Source organism: Dromiciops gliroides, chromosome 1 (genome assembly GCF_019393635.1).
Source record: "Dromiciops gliroides isolate mDroGli1 chromosome 1, mDroGli1.pri, whole genome shotgun sequence".
NCBI classification, from domain to species: Eukaryota; Metazoa; Chordata; class Mammalia; order Microbiotheria; family Microbiotheriidae; genus Dromiciops; species Dromiciops gliroides.
The window spans coordinates 716592194-716598193 of NC_057861.1; positions in this window are offsets into that span (position 1 = coordinate 716592194).

The window sequence follows — 6000 nt, forward strand, 5'->3', positions numbered from 1 at the left end:
AAGCAAAGGATTACACTATAGACAGCGATTTTGTCAAGAAGCAGAGGGGTGGAATGGAAAAGGGGCCAGAGCCCTCAAGTTCTGCCTTTGATACATGTTGACTGTGTGACCTCGGGCAAGTCACCTAACCTCTAAGCTTCACTCTCTAAGGTCATTCTCTCAGACTCCAAATTGCAAGACATCTACCAATTTGCATTGCTAGAGAGGGTTTCTTCACTGGGGGTTCCCTACACCAATGAAATCATACATCCAAACAAAACTAACATATTGTACTCTGTGTAATATGTCAGTATTATAATATTCATTGGCTTGTAAATATTTTGAAAATTTTAATTTTATTCATGTTTGCCAGATGACTTCCAGGAAACACATTTAACATCCTTCCTGCTTTATTCCACGTATCTGTAATACCCTTACTTTAGTACTTTAGTTTAAATTGGGAACAGATAATTTAATTCATCCTTCTTTAACCTCAAAAACATGGCACCAAATAAGAGGGACCACATATGGAATTTCACTATCCGCAGAGGTTCAAACAACAGAGCAACCTTCTCAGATTTTGCATTTTTTAATTTGAAGTTTAGGCATAAAGCTATATAAAGGTAAGTAATTTACCAATCCTTTCTGGAAATCAATCAATCAATAAACATTTATTAAGCATCTACTATATGCCAGGCACTATGCTAAGGATGGCACACCATCCTAATGATCCACTTGCCTCTTCTGGAAGAAATTGAAAGCTGGAAGCCATTAAAGAAGATGACTTAATGATCTGACTTGGACAATCGTGGAAAACCCTAATAGTATTGGTTCCAGAGTCATTCTTTGAGGCATAGGTTATTTTTTTTTTAAGTGAGGCAATTGGGGTTAAGTGACTTGCCCAGGGTCACACAGCTAATAAGTGTTAAGTGTCTGAGGTCAGATTTGAACTCAGGTCCTCCTGACTCCAGGGCCAGTGCTCTATCCACTGTGCCACCTAGCTGCTCCAAGGGATAGTTTTTAAATGGAGAAGAAACCATGAAGTGAGACTAAATAGTATTGGACTTTTTTTTTTAATCAATAAAGAGTTTGAGGGGTCTCTTGGGTATAGCCAAAATATTAGTCTTTAAACTGATCGTATATATCTCCCTTATTTTACCAATTGCAAATAAAAAGTTTTGCTTGGTAAAACCCCCAGCCAGCTTAACTATGATGTCTTGATATGCTTTTGAAAAATGTGCTGAATAAGAATCCTGATGTAACCTGAAACTGTTTTATGAATCTCCCAAGTGAAGCAGAATTGATTAGCTTGAGTTCCCCATCCTTAGCCTTCTATGGTCTTTAGTGGAGACAGAAAGCAGACATTTGTGAAGCACCTACCATGTGCCAGGTAGTCTACTAAGGCCTGAGCAGACAAAAAAAAAGACAAAAGATAGTCCCTGCCCTTAAGGATCTCACAATCTAATCTTTTTTTTTTTTTTTTTTGCTGGGCAATTGGAGTTAATTGACTTCCCCAGGGTCACACAGCTAGTAAGTGTTAAGTGTCTGAGGCCAGATTTGAACTCAGGTGCTTCTGACTCCAGGGCTGGTGCTCTATCCACTGTGGCACGTAGCTGCCCCACAATCTAATCTTAAGGAGTAAACTGGACCAAAGTTGGGGTTGGAGAATAAGAAATAAAATAGGATCCAGCATATGAATGAGCATAGAATTAAACTCCAACTAATAAAGTGTTGATTAGCTTCATAGTTGTCAGAACCTCACTTATATTAACTTGCTCTTCTGCCAAAATAGTACCTGTCACCTCTTTCCTGCACCAATTACTGTACGATTCCTTCCAAGTTGTTGTACATTATATGCTGGGAATGGGGTGAACAGGCTGTTCACAAATTCTGGTTGATAGGGTTTTTTTTTTTTTTGTCTTCATCTTTTGAGACATGGGAACTTGCTCAAGGTGAGTCATAACAAGTAAGGGCCAGAACTCACACCTGTTAACTTTCTGTCCAGGGCTTTATTAGAAGTGTTTTTCTTACTTTTCCCTCCAAAGGCTTATAAAAGGTCAGAAGAACAGTGTTTCTAACGTGGAAATCATAATCATTGAGCACAAGCCTTTTAAGGCTGAGATCCTTTTCCCCCATACTTCAGACAAAACAAAATCAAAATGGTTATTGCATTACATAGCAATTCCCTAGAACCCCAGCACAATCTGCCAACTAGAAAGTTCTAGTCTTGGTCTGATGGTAAGTAGTGTTGGGAGAAAGTGGAAAATAACAACTTCTTGTGCTTTCTGGTTAGTAAACTCCTGGATAGTAAACCTTTTTTTATTTCTACCCAAGTGTTTCTTTTTGTGTGATTTCTTTTTATTTAAACAGAATAAAAGTTGCCAAAGAATGGACCGGACCATGCTTGTTTGTAATGAATAGAAATTCCAGTTCATTATTTTCTTAGATGCTTAACTCAGCTTGGAAATGATGGACACAGAGGGCCTTAGGTGGAGAACTGACATCAGGCCTGAAGAATTGTGTGCTTTTGGTCTTGTGCTTATGAGAGAGAAAGGGTTTGACTGATTTCTTCATTAAAAATGGGAAGCCATTGCAAACTATTTTCAGGTGAGTTGGGAAGTGAGATATGTTCATTTCAAAAGCTTTCCCTGTTAGGACAGAAAGTTGGTGGGGATTAGTAAGGAGTTATTTTCTTGTTTGAGGTCATGAGTTTTAACCTGTTCTAAAATAGTAATGACACCAAAGTAATTCTTATCTGACTAGTATGAGGCCTTTGTGAAATAGGGGAAAGAATTGAGGTCATTCTTGAGTATTGAAGGCAGGATGACTCTCCTGAGGGATTCAGACCGAGGCTCTGTTTTCTTCATTAACTTGTGTTCATCTACTACTTAACATTTACAAAGTTCTCATGTGTGAGTTGTCTCATTGGAGCCTCACCACAATCCAGTGAGGTAGTCAGGGGAGGATTTATTATTTCCACTTTACAGTTAGGGAAATGGAGACCGAAAGTATTTCAGCCCCAGAATTGGAGTCGGAGAATGGGTTCAAAACCTAACTCTGCTACCAATAAACTCTGTGACTTTGGGCAAATAACTTGGTCTCTGTGGGCCTGTTTACTCATCTGTAGAATGGTTTGGACTAGATGACTTCATCTAGATATGTTATTAATGTTTCTAAGTAGAGTGGGCTTGTGGGTGAAGGAGCAATGAACAACTAATCAGAGAGATCCCTTTTTGGTCTCTCAGGCTTCTACCCAAATAGGGTAATAATGCTAAGTGCTATGGAGCAAAACATCAGGGGGGAGAGGGAGATGAACTAATGGAAAATCAAGAGGGAAAGAGGCCACATGTTGTCAGGTGGCACTGATAAGAGATTCACCCACGTCATTTCATCTGGTGCTGATAGAGGAACGTGTTAGGGTGTTGCTGTTTTTTATTTTTTTAAGAGATTAAATTTTACTATATTACTGCATTCTGAAAGTCTGGGCTTTTTACTCCTGAAAAAAATTGCAAAATGTCTCATTTTTAGTCTTTAAAAAATATGGGAAGGATGTCACTGGAATCCTCCAAAGAGCAGTCTCACAAGCGGAGTGGCAAGAAGGTGCTTCTAAGGGCGGCCTGCTCTGGATCACAGACTCACATAACTCTCCAAAGACAGAAAACACTCTGGTGGGAAGGGGTCACACCACAAGGAAAGTCTTGTGGCTCGTCTCAATCATGCAAAGCCACAGCTAGGACGATTACCATTCATGGCCAAGTATATGCTTTATAAACTTCTTGACTGCATTGTCCAGAAACTGTTCATTAAGGGGGAAAAGTTGGACCTGGCTGTTAAGTGAGATATGACTGGCAGCTTCCCTTTTTTTTTTTTTAGTGAGGCAATTGGGGTTAAGTGACTTGCCCAGGGCCACACAGCTAGTAAATGTTAAGTGTCTGAGGCCAGATTTGAACTCAGGTACTCCTGACTCCAGGGCTGGTGCTCTATCCACTGCACCACCTAGCTGCCCTGCATCTTCCATTTTGAATGCTACTCACCCCAGGAAATTCAGGAGGCTCTGATCCGCATGTGAGAACCCCTCCCTCCACCCCACATTCTGAGGACCCCTCAAGACCACCTTGCTGCTGCCGAGATGCCCCCAAAGTACATGCCATCCTGTCTAGTTTCCTCTTGCCCTCTCTGATGCCTGCTTTAGGCTAATTCTTTAAAGGAATATTTTGTGCTGTTCCTTTAAAACTTTCCTTCTTGTTAAATCACTTGAAGAATTAATGGTTTATTACTTGAGGCAGTATCCTGTTTGGGACCTCATTATTTGAGAGAGGCAGAAAATCTGGATGGTGTCCAGGTGAGAAAGTTATTAATGGCTTGGCAAATAAAAGACACGAGGTGCAGTTTAGTGGTGTTTATCTAGGCTCAAGTGAAGTTCTAGGCGTGGGAGACAATGATCTGCCATTCTCCATCTTTTCTACTGAGGAAGAGGAATTCCATGAACTATGTTCTCTGATAGAAAAGAATGAGCTGTAGATCTGGAGTGTTTCAAATCTTGATTGGCCTGGAATGTAATAGCCACATGACCTTGGCAAGCCACTGAACCTCCTAGAGCCTCAGTTTTCTCATGTGTAAAATTGGGGTAATAAACCTGAAATGACATAGCTAACAGGGTTATTGGGGGGATAATATCAGATCTACCCCATAATGTTGTTGTGAGGATAAAATGAGATATTTGTGAAGTGCTTAGCACAGAGCCTGACACATTTAATAAATGATTGTTCTGTCCCCCAGTTCAGGAAACCAATGCAGACAGCAAGCAGTCGAGTGACTTGCCCAGGGTCACATAGCTAGTTAGCATCTGAGGCCATATTTGAAGCCAGGTCTCCCTGACTCCAAGCCCAACACCATCCACTGTACCCCCTCACTGTGATTTGTTGTTTTTGTTGGGTCTAAATAAGAAGAGAAATCTACGAACTTGTAAGAGATATTGGTGACTAAGCAGTTTCCTTTGTGTGGGACAGAAAGTCGGGCCCATTTGTCAGCCTCTAGGTGAAGCCTACCTAGAAGCAGCAAAGAGTGGAATTCAGTGACCCAGACTCATTTGCACCTTATCATCTAGTGTTGTCAGAGGCCTCCCTATATAGAGCTTACACTTACTTTGCCCGGCTCCATCCTCTGCACTGAAGATGAACCATCCTTCCCATTGCTTTGGGGCAGACCACGATGTGCCAGGGGTCTGTAGTCCAGGGATGGCTGAGCCTTGGAGGCTCTGAAGGAGGCCAGAATTCCAAGCCAGAAGAAGCTGATCACGAGCAAGGCGTTGGGGATACAAATAGAGCAAATGTGTATCCCCTGCAGACAAGGAGCTTCTTAAACCTTTTCCACTTGTGATCCCTTTTTGCCCAAGACATTTTTATGCAATCCGGGGTATATAGGCATCATGATCTTTTACTGTTGCCAAATTTCTGGGACCCCCCATTGTTATGCAGCCCCATGTGGGGTCGTGACCCACAGTTTAAGAAGCTAGGTTCTAATGTACCTGTAATGCACATAGAAAAATCTTTTTAGCATCAGCTGAAAGGGAATGGCCCTCACACCTAATCCCAGCCAAGAGGAGTCCTAAGGTCTAGTGATCAAAGCAGTAGCCAGGGCCAGGGGAGAGGACTTGATCTTGTCCGTTGGGAAGCTCTTTCCTTGGCTGCAGATGGCCTGGGCCAGCAGCGGGAGGGGGCCAGCAGCAGTTCCCAAGCTCTGATTCCCCTTGTTTGGTCTCTGGTCTCATCATTGGCTGAGTTCGTCCACTCTCAGTGTGCCAAGGAGAAAAGAAGGCAGGAAGCTTTTGAGGAGCTGATGCTCCCCCTTGTACATGGCCTGGGGCTGCCTTCTATGGTATGAAAAGGCCACAAGAGGGGGAACCACACTGGGATCTCAGTAGGGAAGGGGGAGCTGGTTCTTTTGGCAGCCTGTGGGAGTGTGGACCCCTTGGTATATGGGAGGTGGGATTTGCCTGTTGTCTACTTTGCTGTTTAAATG